The sequence below is a fragment of the Eleutherodactylus coqui genome, chromosome 9 (genome assembly GCF_035609145.1).
Source record: "Eleutherodactylus coqui strain aEleCoq1 chromosome 9, aEleCoq1.hap1, whole genome shotgun sequence".
NCBI lineage: Eukaryota > Metazoa > Chordata > Amphibia > Anura > Eleutherodactylidae > Eleutherodactylus > Eleutherodactylus coqui.
The window spans coordinates 131058144-131081050 of record NC_089845.1 but is presented as its reverse complement, the minus strand read 5'-3'; the positions used below and the strand labels follow the sequence as shown (position 1 = coordinate 131081050).

Genomic DNA, 22907 nt, shown 5'->3' with positions numbered 1-22907 from the left:
CATCACCAAACGCTGGGTTTCCTCCTTCTTAATGCTTTGCCAGGCCTTTACAGCCGCAGCCTTCAGGTCTTGCTTGTTTGTGGGTCTTTCCGTCTGAAGTCTGGATTTGAGCAAGTGAAATGCATGCTCAATTGGGTTAAGATCTGGTGATTGACTTGGCCATTGCAGAATGTTCCACTTTTTTGCACTCATGAACTCCTGGGTAGCTTTGGCTGTATGCTTGGGGTCATTGTCCATCTGTACTGTGAAGCGCCGTCCGATCAACTTTGCAGCATTTGGCTGAATCTGGGCTGAAAGTATATCCCTTCAGAATTCATCCGGCTACTCTTGTCTGCTGTTATGTCATCAATAAACACAAGTGACCCAGTGCCATTGAAAGCCATGCATGCCCATGCCATCACGTTGCCTCCACCATGTTTTACAGAGGATGTGGTGTGCCTTGGATCATGTGCCGTTCCCTTTCTTCTCCAAACTTTTTTCTTCCCATCATTCTGGTACAGGTTGATCTTTGTCTCATCTGTCCATAGAATACTTTTCCAGAACTGGGCTGGCTTCTTGCGGTGTTTTTCGGCAAATTTAACTCTGGCCTGTCTATTTTTGGAATTGATGAATGGTTTGCATCTAGATGTGAACCCTTTGTATTTACTTTCATGGAGTCTTCTCTTTACTGTTGACTTAGAGACAAATACACCTACTTCCCTGAGAGTGTTCTGGACTTCAGTTGATGTTGTGAACGGGTTCTTCTTCACCAAAGAAAGTATGCGGCGATCATCCACCACCGTTGTCTTCCGTGGACGCCCAGGCCTTTTTGAGTTCCCAAGCTCACCAGTGAATTCCTTTTTTCTCAGAATGTACCCGACTGTTGATTTTGCTACTCCAAGCATGTCTGCTATCTCTCTGATGGATTTTTTCTTTTTTTTCAGCCTCAGGATGTTCTGCTTCACCTCAATTGAGAGTTCCTTTGACCGCATGTTGTCTGGTCACAGCAACAGCTTCCAAATCCAAAACCACACACCTGGAATGAACCCCAGACCTTTTAACTACTTAATTGATTACAGGTTAACGAGGGAGACGCCTTCTGAGTTAATTGCAGCCCTTAGAGTCCATTGTCCAATTACTTTTGGTCCCTTGAAAAAGAGGAGGCTATGCATTACAGAGCTATGATTCCTAAACCCTTTCTCCGATTTGGATGTGGAAACTCTAATATTGCAGCTGGGAGTGTGCACTTTCAGCCCATATTATATATATAATTGTATTTCTGAACATGTTTTTGTAAACAGCTAAAATAACAAAACTTGTGTCACTGTCCAAATATTTCTGGCCCTAACTGTATGCAGAATAGCCTCTGACATCAGAGAGCTGTCCTGCATACTGTATTATACATATGCAGAATAGCCCCTGACATCAGAGAGCTGTCCTGCATACTGCAGTGAAAAAAGTTAAGTATCCAGCATCCAAAGAATAAGATAAAACTTGACGTTTACTGCATCATATTAAGAACCTCAGCCTGTGTGCACACAAGTCTCTAGAAACTAGAAAATGAATCCATAACCCCAAGTAGATCTTAGCCAGTCAGAACTAAGATCACATGACTATTGGAGGAAAAAAGAGACTGGAAAATTCAGACAAACCAAGGTTACACTAGCTCACTTATATATACTGGGAGAGAACTACATAAAGAACGCATAAGAAATATCATTAGAGTGGCCCTTTAAAAGGAATTTTTCTGGGAGTTGGATGTTGATGATTTACCCTTAGGATGAGGTAGGTCATTGGTGGGGATCCGGTGGCCAGTAATGCCACATTCATTCATTATATGGCCTTTCAGCAGCTCAATCCCATTCAATTCCATGAGATTCAGCTGCAATACCAGGCACCACCACTATGAAATGTACGGCACTGTAAACCCATTAAATCTAACACTCATGAACTCTTGAGGATTGTTGGGGTCCGCAGTAATCAGAACGTGACCAATTAATGGTTAATCAGATGTAGATCTCATGGAACACTAAAGTGGAGAAACCCTTGTAATTAATAGACTCTGCGGTGACAGGTGCACCTTAATGCAAAGGAAGTGTTAAATATGGTTTCTGTAAGCAATGGCGCTTAGCGAATAGTCACAAGCTTTAACAAATTGTAATTATTCATTCTGTTTGTCTCGAATTGGGTGTTAGATTTACAAACAGACGAGAGATAAAATTTTGCTTGGGGGCTACTTATCAGCAGACAGATTGCGGATTTGTTCTAAATTCCTCAGGACGAATCAAGCATGAAGAAAATAAAGATAAATAAGTGCAGTGATCTGATTCTACAAACCAGAGATAGCATTATCATACAATTAGGCACAGAAGCAAGAAGATGACAAATGCCGTGTACCATCACTTTATTTTACTTTAACCCTTCGAGGCTACTGCAGGTCTACGGAACACGTCATGGCTGGTGTTTGGGCTTTGCTTTTTTACTATGGATTTTCCTCATTGGCATTACCATGCTGAAGAGAATGATGATGATCCGTTCAGTCCCATCCGACTCTCGGTCACTCTATGGATCTATGTTCTCTACACATTCCGGTCTTTCATGGCTTCTTTCAGTTCAGCGATTGACATGTTGGTGGTGGCCTTGATTGCATCTAGCCATCTTGTTCTTAGTCGTCCTGATCTTCCCACTGACCTTGCCAATCATCAGTACTGTTTCCAGTGAGGTAGCGTGCATCACGTGGCCAAAAAAAGAGAGCCGCTCTTTGATGATTTTGCCCTCTAGTGATATTTTTGGTTTGACGCGATCTACCACTACCTTGTTCATTGTCATGGCAATCCAAGGTATTCGTAGCATTCTCCTACAGCACCATAGCTCAGACGTATCAACTTTCCTTCTGTCCGTTTTCCTGAGCATCCAACTTTCGCAACCATACGTCGTTATGGGGAAGACGATTACATTGACCAGTCTGGTTTTTGTTGCAATGCTAATGTCCTTGCTTTCCAGATCTTTTCCATTCCTTGCATTGGATTCCTACCAAGTGTCTCTTGATCTCAGGTCCAAATTGCCCGTTGCAATCGATTTTGGATCCAAGGAAGATGAAATCTTGGACCGACTAAACTTCTTCGTTGTTAATTTTTATGTACAAATGGCAATCACAGATTAGGGTGCCTTCACACGGGACTGAATATCCCATCCCACAGCACCACGGGTTCAAATACAGATTGTGATAGGGAATCGCCCACAGAATTTTGTCACTTTCAATCCCACATTACAATCCCCATGAAGGGCGCATTCACACGGGCGATTTTAACACGCCATATCTGACCGATTGTGATACTGTGAAAATGATCAATTCATTTAAATGACGCAATTCACGTGAGCAATTTTTCTTTGAGACTGAGGGTCCGAGATAGAAAAATCACTGCATGTCCTGTTTTTGGGAAATTCCTGTTAAAAATCGTCCATTATTTCCTACGGTGGGCAAAAAAAAAAAAAAATCAAAAATTCAAAATCGCACTTGCATCAAATTTCAGGCGAGTGCAATGTGATTTTTCTATCTTAAAGGCTTATTCACAGGTCATTATTTTTCATCAGTAAGTATGAGGGCAGGATTTGCATTTCTTCCGCATTTTGGACCGGCTCCTGGTTTTGGCTTACAAAATGCTGCTGAAAAACACCGGACGTGTGAATAAGAACTCGCTAGGGCAAAAAACATGCAATGTTCGCACACGTGAAGATCGCAGGTGTAGTGATGCAATGGGTTTTTCTTGCACAACACATTGCACTTGCAGGACCGAGTCCCAGGTTTAACATTGCGCCATCAGTGTGACTTTCTCGGACCCATATCGCACTCGCCGGTGTGAAAGAACCCTTACAGTACAATTAGACGAGACGATTAGCCTGGCTAAACGACTGCACGAGCGCTGACGTCCCAGCCAATTGCTTGCGCAGAGCTATTAGACAGGCAGCTCACTGCCGACTATCAATCACTTGTCGCCAGCTTCTCGCTCAATGCTTCACATTCTATGCTAAACACTGAGCTGGAAGCGTTTACACGCAGCGAGACGTCAAGGGTGATTTTTCAGGCTGGTTTAAACTCAGCGCTAACGAAAACTAAACAAATAGTAAATGATTATTTTGCATTTAGAGGTAACAATTTTTGCATATTTTTTGCATATTACGTTGTTTGAGTGAATTTTGGGCGATAATAGTCCCATTTAAATGGCCCTTTAGACGTGGATTTTGGTGCAGAATTTTTCACGTAGTGGAATACTCTGCAGTGTCCAGCGGAATGTGTTTTCCTGTCTGAAAGCACCCTTAATGTTGCCCTGATCCACTCTCATCATTACTGTAAATGTTCTACTATTCGGTCTGCTCTTTACAAAAACTCTTCTCTCTCCAATCTATCTTGAATGCAGCAGTCAGGCTCATCTTTTTGTCCTATGTCACTGCACCCACGCCTCCACCCTGCGCCAGGTCACTGCACTCACGCCTCCACCCTGCGCCAGGTCACTGCACCCACGCCTCCACCCTGCGCCAAGTCACTGCACCCACGCCTCCACCCTGCGCCAGGTCACTGCACCCACGCCTCCACCCTGCGCCAGGTCACTGCACCCACGCCTCCACCCTGCGCCAGGTCACTGCACCCACGCCTCCACCCTGCGCCAGGTCACTGCACCCACGCCTCCACCCTGCGCCAGGTCACTGCACCCACGCCTCCACCCTGCGCCAGGTCACTGCACCCACGCCTCCACCCTGCGCCAGGTCACTGCACCCACGCCTCCACCCTGCGCCAAGTCACTGCACCCACGCCTCCACCCTGCGCCAAGTCACTGCACCCACGCCTCCACCCTGCGCCAGGTCACTGCACCCACGCCTCCACCCTGCGCCAGGTCACTGCACCCACGCCTCCACCCTGCGCCAGGTCACTGCACCCACGCCTCCACCCTCTTGTGAGTAGGATCCTCACTGCTATTCCCTCTAAGATTGTAAACTCCTGTGAGCAGGACCATCACTGTTACTTCTTCATAGATTGTAAGGTCTTGTGAGCAGGACCCGCACGGCTATTGTTCAAATTGTTAGTTTAACACTGCATGCAATGTCTCCTTCTGCCTCCACACGTTCCGTCTGGTTTGTAATGCACTACAGAATATATTGGTGCTACAGAAATAATGATTATTAATATAGAGTTATAGGATAACTTCAGCTATCACTAAGGCCGGCGCACGGCATACGGTTTTATTAAACAATGTCTGTGCAGGGGATTTTTAGCACTGTATGAGAAAAATGGAGGTTTGCCCATTATACAGATTAATTAATACATGTATCTGCACAGAAGTTTGAACCTATGTAGATAAAAAAGTGGCGTTGAGGTTAAAGGCAACCTGTAGGCGCTCAAGACACGTCTGCTTTAGTAAATATCACAGGGGCAGAGGAATCAAGAATAATTATAAAATTTAATCACTAAGGAGATTCCTAAAAATTCTTTAAAATTTTGCTTCCAAACAAACAAACCTATATGAGAATAAATGTGTGCATATCCCCACCATCTTACATCTGATCCTAGTGGCTTATTAGGACCACCAGATCAGACCATTAAATCTATATGGTAGAAAACCTCTACCCGGTTCTCTATTGCTGTAGTTATGGGGTAAATGGGTGGGTTCATGCAATATCACCTCCCAACCTCTTAGTTGATACCCTCAGAAAATATCAATTGTTCTAGGGACCTATTCCTACCATATAGTAAGTGTGCAGGTACAGCTGCAAACGGACATGGATAAGCTGGGGGCTTGGGTTGAAAAATTGCAAATGAAGTTCAATGTTGATAAATGTAAGGTTATGCACATAGGCAGGAGAAACGGATGTCACCAATATACACTAAATGGGGCACTGCTAGAGAAAAGAGATATGGAAAAAGACCTGGGGGTACTAGTGGATTGTAGATTAAACTGGAGCAACCAATGCCAGTCAGCTGCTGCAAAGGCAAATAAGGTCTTGGGGTGCATTAAAAGAGGTATAGGGGTGAAGGATGAGACCATTATCCTCCCACTATATAAGGCACTTGTCAGGCCCCACATGGAAAACGGTGTACAGTTCTGGACACCGGTGTTCAGGAGAGATGTTACAGTGCTGGAGGGGGGTTCAAAGAAGGGCAACTAAATTAATAAATGGAATGGGAGGACTGGAATACCCAGAGAGGCTATCCAAATTGGGATTATTTACTCTAGAAAAAAGACGGCTAAGGGGCGACCAAATAACTATGTATAAATACATGAGGGGACAATACAAGGATCTCTTCCATGATCTGTTTATACCCAGGACTGCGATGGTAACAAGAGGGCATCTGCTCGTAGAAGAAAGCAGGTTTTATCGCCAACATAGAGAGGGGGTTCTTTACTGTAAGAGTGACTACCCACTAGCGTTTTTTTTCTGCTGCGAATTTGCTGCTATTTTTTCTTCCAATCGTCAATGGGACTTTCTAATGTTAAAAACACAAAGTTGCGTTGTGTTGCGTTGTGTTGCGTCGCGGTTTTAACATTGGGAAGTCCCATTGACAATTGGAAGAAAAAAATAGCAGCAAATTCACAGCAGAAAAAAAAAACTCTAGTGGGTAGTTACCCTAAGAGTGGGGAGACTGTGGAACTCTCTGCCTGAGGACGTGGGGATGGTAGAATCCGTAGAGGAGTTTAGGAGGGGACTAGATGTCTTTCTAGAGTGCTATGATATTACAGAATATAGACATTAGGTGACCAGCAGGGTTGTTGATCTCGAATGTTGATCCAGGGATCACTCTAGCTGCCATTATGGAGTCAGGAAGGAATTTATTTCCTCCAAATGAGCTAAATTGACTCTTTTCTCCCCTTTCTCTGGACCAACAAGGGGGATATTAAAACAGGCTGAACTAGATGGACATGGTCTTCATTCATATTATGCTACTGGTACATGGAATCCCCCTCTGCGGTAAAACGCTAGATCTGGGGTTTTGTTCTCAAAAATAGAATGGCATCTGTATATTGCCAGAATAGATGTCACAACTGCATCCCAATCGTTAGGGATAAAGCCTAATCCAGATCAAGCGTTTCTCACTCACTTATTGTCCAACACACGAATGGCTCATGCTGGAACATAAAGAATATATATACATTTTTATAGTGTCTCCTGACCCACGTCAAAAAATGTGCCGCATTAGCTGGCATTAATGTCTTTTAAGATAGACAGAAATGTCTCTAGTTTGGTATCTATATATTGCCATTCTATTTTTGAGAACAAAACCCCAGATCTAGAGTTTACCCCAAAGGAGGATTCCATGTACCAGTCTTAACACCAAAAACAAGTTCATATCATAAATACAGCCCCGGAACCAAGCTCATAACACAAATACAGCCCCAGAACCAAACTCATACCATAAATACAGTAGCAGAACCAAGGGACTGTTGTGGAGGCACTAATGGGCCGACAGCAGTGCCTCAAACATCAGAGAGTAGGAGAAAGTCAGAAGGCAGATAATTCATGTAGCTCCACAGGACGCTGCTGAAACGGAGGAAGAACATCATTTAGCCAGGTGAACCTATGGGGGTTATTGTCCCAAGCTTACATTTAGCTGTTGCTCCCCTACAGGCCAGTGGCTGGCACCTGTGCGACTGCACAGGCCACACATAGCTAAGGCCGGTCATGAAATAGTCATGTCTGAAGAGTGGACAGGTCCTCCAAGTAAACTGTGGATATAGAAAAGATGCAAAATCCTAGCTAAAATCACCAGAAGAAGAACAAACCATTACAAAGTAAGCTCCGCTACTCAGAATATCACGTACACGACGGAGCGGATACAGAACAGCGACAAAGTGACTGCATCCTCCATACTATGGTAAATGGATGTTTTACCAAGAAACAGACAGGGTCGTTGAAGATGAACTTCTTGAAGGAAGGTTGAAAACAGATGCCCTATTCTGACTTAAAGGAACAGTCATAAGAGTCATTATGTAAATGAGCCGATGAGCTTCGCCTCTTACAAAAAGGTTTGTGCTCATTCTGCCTAAAAAAGAATAACACACACTCAGGGTTGTAAGCAGAAAATGCAAATGAATGCGGGAGGATTAGCATACAAATTAGCCTGACAAGGCAATAAAAGCTGCACAAACCTTCTACCCTTGAGCAACCTTAATTGAGGAAGCTCAAGTTCCCCCACTTTGAGACTGTATGGCACCGCCACGGAGAGTAATAAGAGTAGAGGCAGATTATTAGATGCCCGTTAACGCGTCAGTCACAAATCTTCTATGAAACTCAAGAGGCCCAGAATGAAGTACATCTGTTCACGCGCCCAGCCGGAATTGTATCTTTTATTTGCCACTATAACACATGACAACAAAGCAAACGCTACAATTAGAATCTGTATGACAATGGAAATAAATAAATAAAGGATACCCAGAGAGGAAAAAGAAAAACTGCATTCCGGTCCGCGCAGATGGGACCGTATTGCAGATAACTAGAAGATGGATGGCAGGAAGGAGCAGATACCGTGGAAGCACATTCTCTAAAACCAACTTATCGGAGTTATAATTACTGTACTTTTAAGCGATAACAACCAACTCCGCCAATGTTTCCTGTTGCCAAGGTTGGTGCCAGATGGCTCGAAATCCCAATGAGCCTAGTTAGAATGATCATGGCCGGTTTTATAGAAAACGGAGCCACGGGCAACAAGCAATACAGCACGCCCCTGCTTGCCCTTAGAAACAGTTTTAGTTTTGCACATAATTTAATATAGCCATAGAGCACAAGGATAACACTGCCATATACTGCCCACATAATACCACCTTATAGTACTAGAATCCTATCAGATAAGGGTTCACTCACATCAGGCTCCAGGACTGCATGCAGCTGTAAGGGGCTACTAAGAAGGGGTTAATTTAGTCAGCCTCTGTGCATAGGGGATAGTGGTGGGGTGTGAGCCCGTTCTCCCCTCCAATAGAGATCGGCAGGAGGTGATGAAGGACTAGAGTATGTTGGCTGGGGAGAGTCTCTCGTGTGGAGATGGTCTTCTCGGATAAATATGGGACATTACTTGTGGAAGCCCTTCCAATGGGCTCTACCGTTATGGCTGTGTATTACACATCACTTCTAGATATATTGAAGGAGGCATTGAAGTAAAAAAAGGAGCAGAACGTTGACCCAAGAGGTCATGTTCTTGCACAACAATATCTCGGCCCACAAAGTGGTCATCAACCACAGCAAACTGGCTGACCTGGGCTTCCAGGTGCTGATCATCCTCCTTAGTCATCTGATCTGGCATTCTCAGACTATCATCTGTCTTCTAATTTCAAGAAACACCTCAGCAGAACCAAATTTGCCTCCATTTCTGACACAACTGGAGCGTCTGAAGCCTGTCTTGCCACCCAACCAAAGGAATTTTGTCTGGATGAGTTGAAGTAGTTGCAGCACCACAGTCCCAAGGGAATTAATATCTAAGGGAACTATATAGAATAGCTGTGAAATGTCATTGTTCCAAGTCATTTCTTTGTGGTCAGAGCCAGGGACTTATCAGCACGCCCTCGTAGTTGCATTCCTAGTGGTTAATAATGTTAAGAAGTTGGTCTGGTTTAGCAAACACATATTCAAATACCCTATTAAGGATTTCTGAGTAAGTATATTGAAGTTCAGGTCCTGGCACATTACACAGACAAGCCATTGATTTCAATGGGCACCATGTAATGCAGTGTTTGTCTTAAGGAGGCCATGCAGAGAAACTGAACACTTGATGCCAGGTTCCAAATAAATTACATTTGGGGGTACTAGGGAAAACCCCACAAAATAAAACGCTGTGTGTGAAACCACCCTATAGCAGTCATACAGCAGAAAGCCAACATTGTTTCTGCCCCTCTGCCATCATCTAAATCATGCCACAGGCCCCATGGCCTATCTAACTTGCAGTAGTAGTACTGGTAAAATACAACCAGAAGTCTGTGATGCAGCAGGTGACCATGCTTGTCTCAGTAAATGCCATTGACCTCGGCTAGCAAAAGGTCTTGTTCCCAACTCATTAGACCTCTATTTAGCAGGCTCAGCACTTGCACAATGTATTCATTAGGGACTCACAAGACGTCTTTACTGAATAATAAGAATGTAAAACCAGAACTGGGCCAAGTTCTAGCCACAATTCACACAAAATTGTCCTACAGTCTGCTCAGCCTTGCTAACAACTCCTACGACCCTCACATTGTGCTGCAGTCTCCAACAGAGTAGATGCAATTTACTAAGTCAAGGCTTGTTCATTATGCAACACCGTATCCAGTCTAGTGGTTAGTGCAGCCAACAATATTCAGCGTTGCCAGAAGCAAAATAAATGGCTTCTGCTTCATCTGTAAGGTCGACTTCATACTAACAATGCCATCCCGTACAGAAATGCATCAGTTAAGCCTTCCATCATCTATAGTCTACAATGATAGTGGGAATCTTTAGTGTTTCTTAGCAAACCAAGAACAGGATTCTCACATCAATTCCCTACTGTGCATCCAGATCTTCCCACTCTTATGTACACTATCAATAGCACTTACTAGAAAAACTGATTCCAACATGAGAAAGTAAGACTATGTGTAACATTGTGGAGAAGGAGCAGGATCTTTGAGGAGAATTGTGAAGGCGGCACAAGATTAGTCGGTTTAATACTTACTGAACAGAATCAAAATCGGCCAACACAGAGAAGGATACAAGTCCTTGATTTGGCAACTTAAGAACAGTCCTTTAATCAAAAATATTTTTTGGCTGAAGCAGAATGTCATTCTTCTCCAACAGGAGAGGATTATCACTTGCGTTACATCAGCGTGACGGCCCGTTCTGTACTCCCAACGCAATAATCCCTAGTCACTTGGTGCTTGTTCTTTGGCTGTTTTTTGACCCAAACTGTTGCAGACAGAATGCCCATAGCGCTGGTCACAGTCCAGACTGATTTAGCCCCTGGCTGTTGCAGTACCTGCTTCCCATTCCTCTTTCTGCACTGTCTGCTGCACCACACTTCCATTGGTCCTCTGGGCACTAAGCTTAGTCCTTCTAGGCTACCCTTACGTAAGCACATCCTGCTTCCTTGTTGTATCAGGGTATTTATTTTATTTCACAGTCAGACTATATACTGGTTTTTTTTTTCGGGAATGCAGTTTTAAGAGGTGACGGTCACTCAAGTAGGCTGGCGCCATTTGGAAAGTGAGTGTGGAAGTCATTTGGTGACGGTATGTGTTAACCTCTGACCACTCGACACTCCTAAGGGGCAGCACCTTTCTCGGTGAAACTGGAGCTACTAAAATGTACCAGTGGATAAGCTACAAAGCAGAACCAGAGATGAAACCAGAATCGGCATTGCAACTTTAGCCAGGCAGCTTGCACTTGGGTGCACCGCCAACCTGATGCCAGAGCCCATGGAGATTAGCCTACTGATAAAGAGACTGTTCTCTGCTGTTGAAGAGACTGCTTTTATTTTCTGCACCAGTTATGCCTGTTTGAAACATTTGCAACAAGGTCCTGAAGCCTAGCAGCCACACTGGAGTGATAAGAGTAAGCTTGTTCCTGGTGTTACAATAAAAGTTTAAAAAAATCAGCAAATATGTACCGGCCTGGTCCAATTCTCTGAAGGACATTGAGATAGCCAGAACTCACGGACTTCAACTCCCAAAAAGAGGTAGAGGCTAAGTACAGGCCAATGCTGGACCACCAAACCTGCCTACAGAACCCCAAGTAGGCCTAGCTCCCACGGACAACCATGCCCATTCTGAACCAGAGCTGGAGGACCCATTACACACCAACCACCTCCTTGCAGGGGGAGGCACACAAAGAAAGGATATATGAATGGCAATATTTCTGCCATCAGGTAACCCTTAGGGCTCCCTCACACTGGTGATTGCGATTTTGCCACAAGAAAATCGCAGCAAAATCGAATCTTTGTTCCACGATTTTAGAGCGTCAGCGAGATTATTTTGCAAAAGTCAATAGGCGTTTCTAATGTTAAAAACGCATTGATGAAAACCTCAAGTTCATCTGTTGCAATGCGATGCGATAAAAAGAGGGCTCCATAGGGAAATATGGGAGATTTGAAGATCGCAAAATGCAGAAATATTAGTCACGCGATTTTTCTTTCACTCCATATCGCATGAGTGAAAGCTTTGTGAACGGGAATGAAATAATTGAAAATCATTGGTTTCATAATCCTGGTGTTCACTCACTCTCTAATCGCTCAAAAAACGCATGATTTTCTCGCAGGGGTGAAGGCACCCTTCATGTACTTTTGTCACAGGTCCATGCGAATATCATGGCGGTAGATCCATGCCCTTGAGTTCTCACTCTTGCTGGGGCTAACCACTGCCAGGTTTCCCATCGGTCATGGCATCTAGCACCACGATTCAGAAACCTGGGTTCACCCTATAATTTGAACAGTGTTTATCTTTTTATCTACCGATCTCTAATCTATCGGAGTCTTTGTTCGCACTTGTTACACAGCTTCCATTTATAACAGATTCATGAGGATTATGCTGAGGCTGCATCCGCACGGGCTACAAAATCATCTCTACAATGTGAGGTCCATGGTTTCCAATGGTTCTTTCACGTGAGCGATGATTTGTAGCCTGTGCAAATGCAGCCTGAATCTGCTTTTAAATTGTGCAGTCCACCCAATTAACTTTGACCCCTTCCCGATCTCTCTCTCATATATTATATATATATATATATATATATATATATATATATATATATATATATATATATATATATATATATATATATATATATATATATATATATATATACACACACACACACACACACACACACACACACACACATATATGTGGACTCTGAAGCCAAGTCCACTCCATATCTGTGGGAGTCAAATGTTTTCAACAGCTCCCGGGACAGCGGTTCCACTGTTTAGATGCTGCTGTCAATCCTTACCACGATTTCTGAGCACATAGCCAGAGGAAGGAGCCCCCATTCAGCTCCCCCAGAGCCACAATTGTTTGACATGGCAGCCGGATACCCAGAGAAGGTTCCCAGGACTGCCAAACCTGGATGTCCCCAGGCAAGGCTTAATAGGTAACTCTGAAACTTACTAAGGCTGGATTCAGACGAACGCATATCGGCTGGGTTTTCACGCCCAGCCGATATACGTCCTCTCTCTCTGCAGGGGGGGGAGCCTGGAAGAGCCAGGAGCAGGAACTGAGCTCCCGCCCCCTCTCTGCCTCCTCTCCGCCCCTCTGCACTATTTGCAATGGAAAGACGCGGGACGGGGCTAATTCGCAAAACTTAGCCCCACCCCATCCCCTTTCATTGCAAATAGTGCAGAGGGGTGGAGAGGAGGCAGAGAGGGGGTGGGAGCTCAGTTCCTGCTCCTGGCTCTTCCATCCCCCCCCCCCCCCCCCGCAGATGAGGACACCGCATATCGGCTCAGCATGAAAACCGAGCTGATATACGGTCATCTGAATCCACCCTAATACTGTGATACAGTAACTCTGTTGTATATAGTGGTTAAGGGATAGATAGAGTTCAAGTCCCCTGTTGGACTATAAAATGTTAAAAAACATATATTAAAAATAAAATTTAAAAAAAGAAAAGAAAAAGAACTCTCCCTATTAAAATATATTACATATATATATTACACACACACGCACACACAGTGTCATATATATATATATAATAAAAACAAACAAAAGTGGTATTGCCTTGTCCATAAAACTATTAAAAAGTCTTGGGGCACTAAGCAAATTCAATAAAAGAGTGAGTCAAAAGTAATATGCACCACAAAACAGTACCAATAAAAATTACAAAATCTCCCACAAAAAGTAAGCTTCCACAATGCCCAATTAATGAAAATATTAAAAAGTTATGGTGATGGAAAGCAATTTTATAAAATACTTAATAAAAGTAAAAAAGTTATTTTTAAAAACTACATACATTTGGTATGTTCATCATCATACTGACCCAATAGAATAAAGTGAACATGTAATCTTTAATGCACTGTGAATGCTCTAAAAACATTGTGGGTTTTTTCCATCTCACCCCACTTACAAATTTTTTCAGCACATTACATGATAAATTAAAATCGTGCCTTAAAAAAAAGCAAAAAACAAAAAAACGCACAACTCATTCCACAAAAAAATAAGACCTGTGTGTCAATAGAAAAATAACAAAGTCATGACTCTTGGAAAGAGGGGGCGAAATGACAAAAATGAAAAGCTGAAAAATCTCTGCTTTTGAAAGGGTTAATGCGGTCCAAGAGAGTTCTGGCATTCTTGAATAGACAGAAATAGCAATGCACACTGGGCCATCCTTGACATCCAAAATCCTAGAAAAGGGAAACGGAAACCAAGGCAGAGACTCTGATCAGTAGTGTGAACAGAGCCTCATATACATATGAAGATTTATCTCCATTGGGGACTCGGAGGACGAGCGGTGCCTTGAAGGTTACAATAATAATAATACATCAGCGGATGGTGATTAATGAAGAAGGCAATCACAGGGGGTAAATATAAAGCTGATTTACACACTTCTCCGAGGAAGAAAAAAAAGTGACACACAGCCTTGTCTGAAGCATTTATCAGCCGAGAGGGAAAAGGTGACAAATAATTAGAATATTCCATTAAACCGGATCAGCTTTGTACATTAGCTAACCAACTTTAATTGCACCCAAGGATTTTTGCTCCATCAGCATGTGCAGAAATGCCATATGATACACATTTATATCTCGCAGTCACACATCATGTAGCACTTCAGAATTTTCCTGGGTATTGTCTCTCTTTGCTTGAATGCATAATGCATCCTGCTCGCCTTCCTAATTGCCTTATGAGGAAGATAGGAAATTGGATCGCTCATAAACCTAATGGCCTGCACTTAATAAGCATTAGGAATGACGCTAATGTGGGTTTGTGTGGCTATGAAGCGAGTGTGTGCATGTTAAGAAGTAAGAGGATCTTGTGCGTTCCCTGCTAAAGTATTGCTTAAACCAGAAAATGTCCAAAAGGATGTTGTTTTGTAGAATAAAGGGAAATTGAATATATTCAGTAGCACGTGACTTATTATAGGACTTCATTATTGCTCACTGCATCTAAAACGAAAAATGAAAGCACTCTCGTTTTATGTATGCAGCACCAATGTAGAGCTATGTGTCTCCACGATTACAGACTACAAACAAACCTTGCGTAGTCTGATCCTACACTCATGTGTTACTGCCTCTACACTATCCTGCCAAATGTAATTGGATAATTGAGCCAGAATCAAAAGTAGTATTTATTTCCATATGTTAATAACTAGTAGGGCTTCTTTGGCCCTGCTGACATCAAATAAGATTCGGGACATACTTTCTACTAACATCTGATACACTTTAGCCGATATTTCCCTCTATTCATCCTGCAAACGTCTGGAGAGTTCTCTCAAAGAAGATACATTGAACCTTTTACAATGGTGTAAGGAGCGTCGTCATTGGACAGCTAAGCAATGGAAAAATGGTCTATAGAGGGATGAATCACACAACTCCATCTTCACACCAGATAGCGGTACCTGGGTGTGGAGGCCTGCGGAACACTTTTTGCCTAACTGTTGGCACAACACAATAAATTACGGCAGAGATTCTGTTATGGTCTGGGGATGTTTTATATGGCATGGTCTTAGTCTGTTGGTTGTGGTGGCAAGAACCATGAACATGGAGGTGTACCTTAAGATTCTAGGCATTCTTGGCATTGTGCTGCCGACAATGCGACAATACTCTGGTATGGTCAGCCATAGTTCCAATACTCACACGTGTATTTTAGGAGCGCGAAAGGATGGCAATCGTTTCCCATTGACTTCAGTGGGAAATATTGCATCACGCTCCCATGCACATCGCATGGCATGTGAGTGCCATACAAGGTCTTTCAAGGTCCCATTGAAAACAATGGGCAAGGCATTCCAATTGAACACCCAAAGGATAGAACATGCTGAGACTCTTCTTCCTTGTAGTGATGCTGCATGGAAAATATTGCTTGTAATTAATCCATTCAAAAGAATGGATCTCATATTCGTGCAAGTATTGTGTACATCGCATTGCACAAAACTCACATGAGAATATCATTAATGTGGATGCACCCTTACACAGGTCATTGGTCCATGCGAAAATTGCATGTCTGCATAGCCCCATTGACTGTAATGGGTAAGAGTGCCGTCTGTATGCAGTCCATTGTGAGCACAAACGGCACATGGATGCGGAAATCGCCTATGTAAATAAACGCTAATAAGCATGTTCACTATAGACAAATAGGAGAAGTAAGATGGGAAGTGCTCAGCACTGTTATGTGAAGAGTCTTAAAGGGAAGGTTCAACTGCAAACAAACATTTTCTGACAAGTCACCGAGGTACCTCTGAAAGGGTTACCACTGTTGCTCTGGGCCCGGAGACCTCCCCTTCTCTACTCTTTAATGCATAAGAGTGGAGTTCTTCCTTCGAGTACCACGACCTTTTTGATTTTGGAATCTGTCCTTCACTGCAGAGAAGAGTGCCTTGCCCTCATCGTTCTAGTGATCAGTGGGATTAACATGGCCCCTCCTTCATTCGAAAAAAAAAACTATGAAATCTTCTGACATGTCTCAGCAGTACGTGAGAAAACATTTAAAAAGGTGGACCTTCTACGTAAAGGCTTTGAGGACAACCCCTATCCATATGGCGTTGAGACCACCCTCATGGAGCAAGAATACTCTGAGCAAGTTTCTCCCATTCTGGTGCTCTTGAGCCATCCTCATATAACTAGTATTTGAATTACTTTATTTCAATGACCACCATGTAATGTTACATTTCTTTTACACCGGCCAATGTAAAAGAAAGGCTTGACTTCCATCTGTAAAATTTGCAGTTTTACGGAGGTCACAGATAAAAGGAGATACTTCTGGTGTGACAATACCTTCAAAAAGCTACCCACAACAGGACCAGCTATTACTGACTCATTATGTGAATTACAAATCATCGTTTGGACGTCTCATTAGCGCTGTATCGCTCCTCTTCTTTGGCCCAAACGAGTTTCTCAGATAACTGTGGTAACACGAGAGAAAATACATGATGCCCAGTGCTGATCCCCTGACCCTAAGCAGGAGGAGGAGGTGGCCTTACAAGGCCAAGAAACCATGACCAGGACCCGCAGTAGCCTGTATGGGAAGTATGTGAGCAGGCCATTGGTCAGGCTCAGGCTTCAGTGTAAGAAGTCTACATGGGGCACTTTTTCGATTGGTTTTCAAAGAGGTTTGCCAATGTAGTCAACAAATCTAAGGCACAATATCGTACTGAGCAAGAATATATTTTTTCCCCATTCTCTATACCAAGTTTCTTTATGTTAGGAATGGCATAGCCCATGATAATATGGAATCACTGTTTTAGAGAGTTCTGTGCTTTCAACTTCCACCATGATGTTAAATCAAGCCAAAAAGTTACGAGTGTTTCAGCATCATGTCTCCCCTTTATTCACCATTACCTATTTTATTTGTTAGGGGAGAAACCCTGAGGACCCTGCGGTGGAACCCAGTTCAAGAAGCACTGCTCTAGCATCAGCCAATTATTTTAGTGGTTTGCCAATAGTTGTCATCTATCGAATTCGAAGTTTGGAGTTAAGAATGAGTCAGTGGATGTAGTTCTGCTGTGCAACACACTGGTTTGCTATGCACCAAATTGAGAGGCAACACCTGAAGAAGCCCGGTCTTCACACTTTCACCTCGCCAATCAGAATCTAGGATTCGCTGCGGGGTCCCCAGGCCGTTACACTAAAAGTGGTTATGCGGCTGCTGATGCAAGTACAGACCAAGGTGCAGTATTGAAATGTGTCACAATGGTGTAGCCAGGGGAGTGTGGAATGGGGCAGTCAGTGTAACTTTAGCACGAGAGACAGTCCAGAGGTCAGCGCACAGAAAGTAGGTTCAGCAAAGTACAAACAGCACAGAAGTCAGGGCAGGCAACAGGCAAGAGAATGGTCAACGCAACAAGCCGAAGACAGGAGTGAAGATTCAGAGTAGTCGGGGTACAGCCAGGATCAGTAACTAAGAAATCAGCACAAAATAGAACACCTTCAGTCGGACAGAAGAGACCATAAGCGTAGGCACCTTACCGAGGGGAAAACTGTCCGATATAAGCAGAGGTCTTCCGGTATTAGCGGGGAACAGAATCACAGGATGAATGTTGCCATTTAGGCCTGTAGGCTTCTGCATATGCACTTCAGGTGGCAGAGATTCTGATGGAAGGCCACTACCTGGCATCTGCTGTGGACAGGAGGAGAGTCTCCACCATGGCTGTCAGCAGGGACAGGTAAGGCAAGATTGTGTTTGTGACCTCAAATCATAACAAAGTTGTGCCCAGGGCAAATATAGGTTTATTGTGTACTGTGCCTTTAAATGCTTATAGATATATGTTACTGCACTGTATGTGCCATTACTATATGTATGCTGTATATGTTACATTGAATACGGTTTTCTATGTAGCCAGGTGGTGGCTCTCTTGGGTAACCATAAGAGACAAGTCACACGACTGATTTTGGCACATATTACGCAAGCAATGCACGGTCGCATGACATGCGGTGAATGAAATCAATGAAGGCACATGGACTTTCACCGATCCATTCTCATTAGCGTGTAGATACGCATGTGAAAAAGATCGCAGCATGCTCCATTTCTCAGGACACTATGCACCGTGAGCCCTATTCTTTTGTATGGATAGTGAAAGTAACACTGTCCATGCGCAATACATTGTATACGGGCAACAATACATACGCAAGCCCACTATGAGACAGAGCTGGGAACTGAAAGAAAAAAAATACAAAAAGTCTCTCTGCGCACGCACAGTGCACTCGCTGCCATAAGCAGTCTCTGCCAGCTCACACAGACCGGTATAACGCTGCATGACCCATACAGTGTTTTATGCACCCGGTCATGTGACTGAGCCCAAAGAGAAAATATAGCCAGTGTTAGCACAGGGCCACACGGACGTAATTTAATAACGTATTTCGCGGTGAATGGCATCCATGAAAGTACATTGATTTGCATTGAGCCATTAAGACTTGCGTATATACATTGCGTATAAAAGAAAAGGGTGTTCTTTTTTTACTGCGTACTATGCACGACAGAGCCATACTGTTATCTATGGGTGCGTAATAAACGCTGTACATACACAATTACATTGCATAAGTGTTGTGTTTATACGCAATGTCACAAAGCGACAGAGCGGGAACTTAAAAAAATATATATATTAAAAACAGGTCGCACTGCGCATGAAAGCTTGTGTGAGATACGCTGTCATGTGCAGTAAAAAAAAAACAAAAATTAAAAATACACTACTATGCGGCGATACGCATGCTCACCGCCGACTCACACAGCAGTACAACACTGCGTTATACACTCACTGAACAGATGCCATTATATTCAATAGGGTTTATTCAGCTCTTTCATAAGACAGATCTATTCGGCAAGGGGATTCCTCTTTCCAGACTCCCATGCTGGTGCAGGAAAACAGAAGCCCCGAAGTAGATGTGAAAGCAGCCTTACAGTGTCTAACAGAACTCAGATACACCCAGGGTCTTATAGTAGTGTCCAATGGCATAACAACGGGATGCTGCAACAAATATAATCGATATGAAGCATGTATCAATACAGTGTAAAATACAAATGCAACTAGAGACTCACCATTAGATTACAGGGGCAGAGGGTGATGGTAGCCAGATGAGGAGGATGGTGAATATTAAGCTAGCAGTGAATACTGGAGCAAATAGTATTGAACTAAAATAGCAATCAGAGAACTGCTGACCCTCATAATGGCTCCCCTTAATGACTCCCTGACACTGTCCCTCAACACCATACCCTCTGTCCATACACAGCCCAAAGATGTTCGTATGGATGAACCTGTCTAAAACACTATCCTTGAGAACAAGACAGCACTAGATTCTAGACAAGAGGCAAAATAAGCAAATGTTGAAGTGACCAAGGCAGACAGAAACAATTAAAGAAAGATTAGACAAACCACATACTGGAGTAGATCATCAAGGAGCAAGACACACTCGCTGTACAGACCAGCATAGACTGGACTAGAACTATTTTGAACTAGAACAAGGGATACAGGATAAAACACATTCTTACAGCAATCAACTGCACCACACTGCTGAAACTATGAATACTAGATACAATGCACATAGTCACAGCCATCACCCGTACCACATTTCAAAATCCAAAAGTATTTGTAGAGAGGCTAGTGAATCAGATGCTCCTCCTTGCAATGAGGCTGAGCTATGTGATCCAATGATCATCTCCAATGGGTCATAGTAACTGTCCAAACAACTTAGAAAGCAGGCGATAACAATGCAGAAGATCAGTAGACCTTCTGCTGATTGCAACACTCACAGAACATTGCCTGGACCGGATACAACTGGATCCACTTGCTGGAGAGACACAAGCCATGCTACATAATGAGCGATTGAAGAAAAATGAGCCTATATGCTATTCTTACATGGGGTTCTTCTGCTATGGACTGCCACCCCTAGCCTATAGATTGCCATAGTATGACAGAAAGAGATATTTCTTGTGTCCCCGTCAAGCCAAACTCCCATCACTTCGGTTACCTGTGAAATTCCAAAATGTAAAATAAACCTCTATTGATCAAAATGTAGAACCGATTCCACCTTGTCACCAGTAAAGCTTATGGTGGTTTCACACCTACATTGGAGATTCAGCTTTCCTGCTCAGTCTCTGGACTGAACACATTGACTAGGGTCCATAATATCATAATAGGGTCCATCCGGCTTTTGGATGGAAGAAAGGGTGCTGTATGCAGTACAGTCGTATTTGTGACGGAACCTCCGTCTGGAAGTCCCAACGCAGATGTGAATATGGCATTCGATCATCTCAGTGCATTCATTTTTCTCTCCTCCTTCAACTTAGCAAATAGCGTAAGCAATGCATGAAAATCTCTGCATCACCATTTTTATTGTTTTCAACTTTGCAGATTTTTCCACTTTTCAATGCAAATCAAATCAACAATTAGAATAATCTGCTTCCGCGAGTGACTGCCATCATTTGGAATTGCTTTGAACCAACCTATTTAATGAAGATTTGATATGTATCCAGCACAATATGTCCGCTTCTTAATAGCCCATTTTTTCAGTAATGAAATTCATTTATTAACAGGTTTGATATAAACATAGATAGTTCTGAAATAATCATACGCCAATTTTCCCCTCAATCTCCCTGTTTGCAGTAATTTATTTCAATGAGACATTTTTAATAGCTGCCTAATCTACAGTCATAAATTATAATTAAACTAAATGATTAGTTAGAACAGAAGAGTCTAGGTCGGGTTCACACAAGACCTTTTTGGTGTGATTTCTGTTTACTTTAGTCATGTGCAGTTTTGAGACTATTTGAAGATTTGTATTTTTGTGGCATTTTTCCAAACTAAGCTCAATAGGTAAAAACACCCAATAGATGTCTTCCTACTCCAGATTGCCGGGGCCAATAGAAAGAGCACGCAGAATCTAAAATAGTTTTTTGCCTTTGGGCTAATTGGCCAAGAGAGAGATCACCTGATCAGCTACAAGAAAGGCAGTAAGGAGACAGTCAGGTGATCATCATGGGACCAGCCGCAGGGGGGAATGCATGATTTTGTATAAAACAAGAACTTGTTAATGGCGTCGTAGTCAAGAGTTAAAGGGACAGTCCTGTGGGTTTTAGGACATCCATCAGCTTGGTGTTATGTCCTCATTTAAAGAGAGATTTACCTGTGTGAAAAATTCTTTTAAGAAGGCCATACACGTAAATTGACCCTCCAGCCCCAGGACAAAATTCTGTCTAGAGACTGGAGGGGAGGATTTATATTACTTGCTGTCCATCCTCTGGATAGTTGTCCCTTCATTTGAGGCCCGTATTCCAAGAGGGCCACCACAATTCTCTTGACTACTTAATGCACACTACACATTGGTAATAGGTTAGATTACCCCTTGCCTTTGTTTGGCCAGAGCTGCTCACGTGATCAGCGCTAGCCAATCAGAGAACAGATTGAAGGGCTTTGGACTTGCGATGTGCATTAGGTAGTTAGAAGTTTGTGCCAGCCATCTTGAAAGATGAAAATTGGGAACCGAAAATGACAGATCCAAGAGACAGATCCAAATTTGACCTACAAGAATACGCCTCTCCCTATTGGGTTTCTGCTTCTTTGGATGTGAGGGGTGCCAGGAGATCGGGCACCCCCAAACAAGTAAGATCTTGATATATATCGATACAGCTTAACGGAGCGCTGAAGTATTTTTTCTTGTCTTGATTGCAGATCCAACAGACAGTGGCACAATGGACGGTACTATAACATTTTCCCCCCCTTGGCCCTTGAATGGAGAAATCTCCCTTAAGAATAATTGCTAATACATTAGGGAGGGGGAGGGGGAGCGAGCAGGGGGAAAAGAGCGCAGGGGGAGGGGGAAAAGAGCGCAGGGGGAAAAGAGCGCAGGGGGAAAAGAGCGCAGGGGGAAAAGAGCGCAGGGGGAAAAGAGCGCAGGGGGAAAAGAGCGCAGGGGGAAAAGAGCGCAGGGGGAAAAGAGCGCAGGGGGAAAAGAGCGCAGGGGGAAAAGAGCGCAGGGGGAAAAGAGCGCAGGGGGAAAAGAGCGCAGGGGGAAAAGAGCGCAGGGGAAAAAGAGCGCAGGGGAAAAAGAGCGCAGGGGAAAAAGAGCGCAGGGGAAAAAGAGCGCAGGGGGAGGGTGAGCGAGCAGGGGGAAAAGAGCGCAGGGGGAGGGTGAGCGAGCAGGGGGAGGGTGAGCGAGCAGGGGGAAAAAGAGCGCAGGGGGAGGGTGAGCGAGCAGGGGGAAAAAAGAGCGCAGGGGGAGGGTGAGCGAGCAGGGGGAAAAAAGAGCGCAGGGGGAGGGTGAGCGAGCAGGGGGAAAAAAGAGCGCAGGGGGAGGGTGAGCGAGCAGG

At 43.6% G+C, this 22907-nt stretch overlaps 1 protein-coding gene across 2 annotated transcripts in view; it reads right to left on the bottom strand.

Annotated features, from left to right (window-relative positions):
* SAMD12 (sterile alpha motif domain containing 12) overlaps positions 1–22907 on the bottom strand; it is a 557529-nt gene that overhangs the window by 471909 nt on the left and 62713 nt on the right. The window lies entirely within an intron of this gene.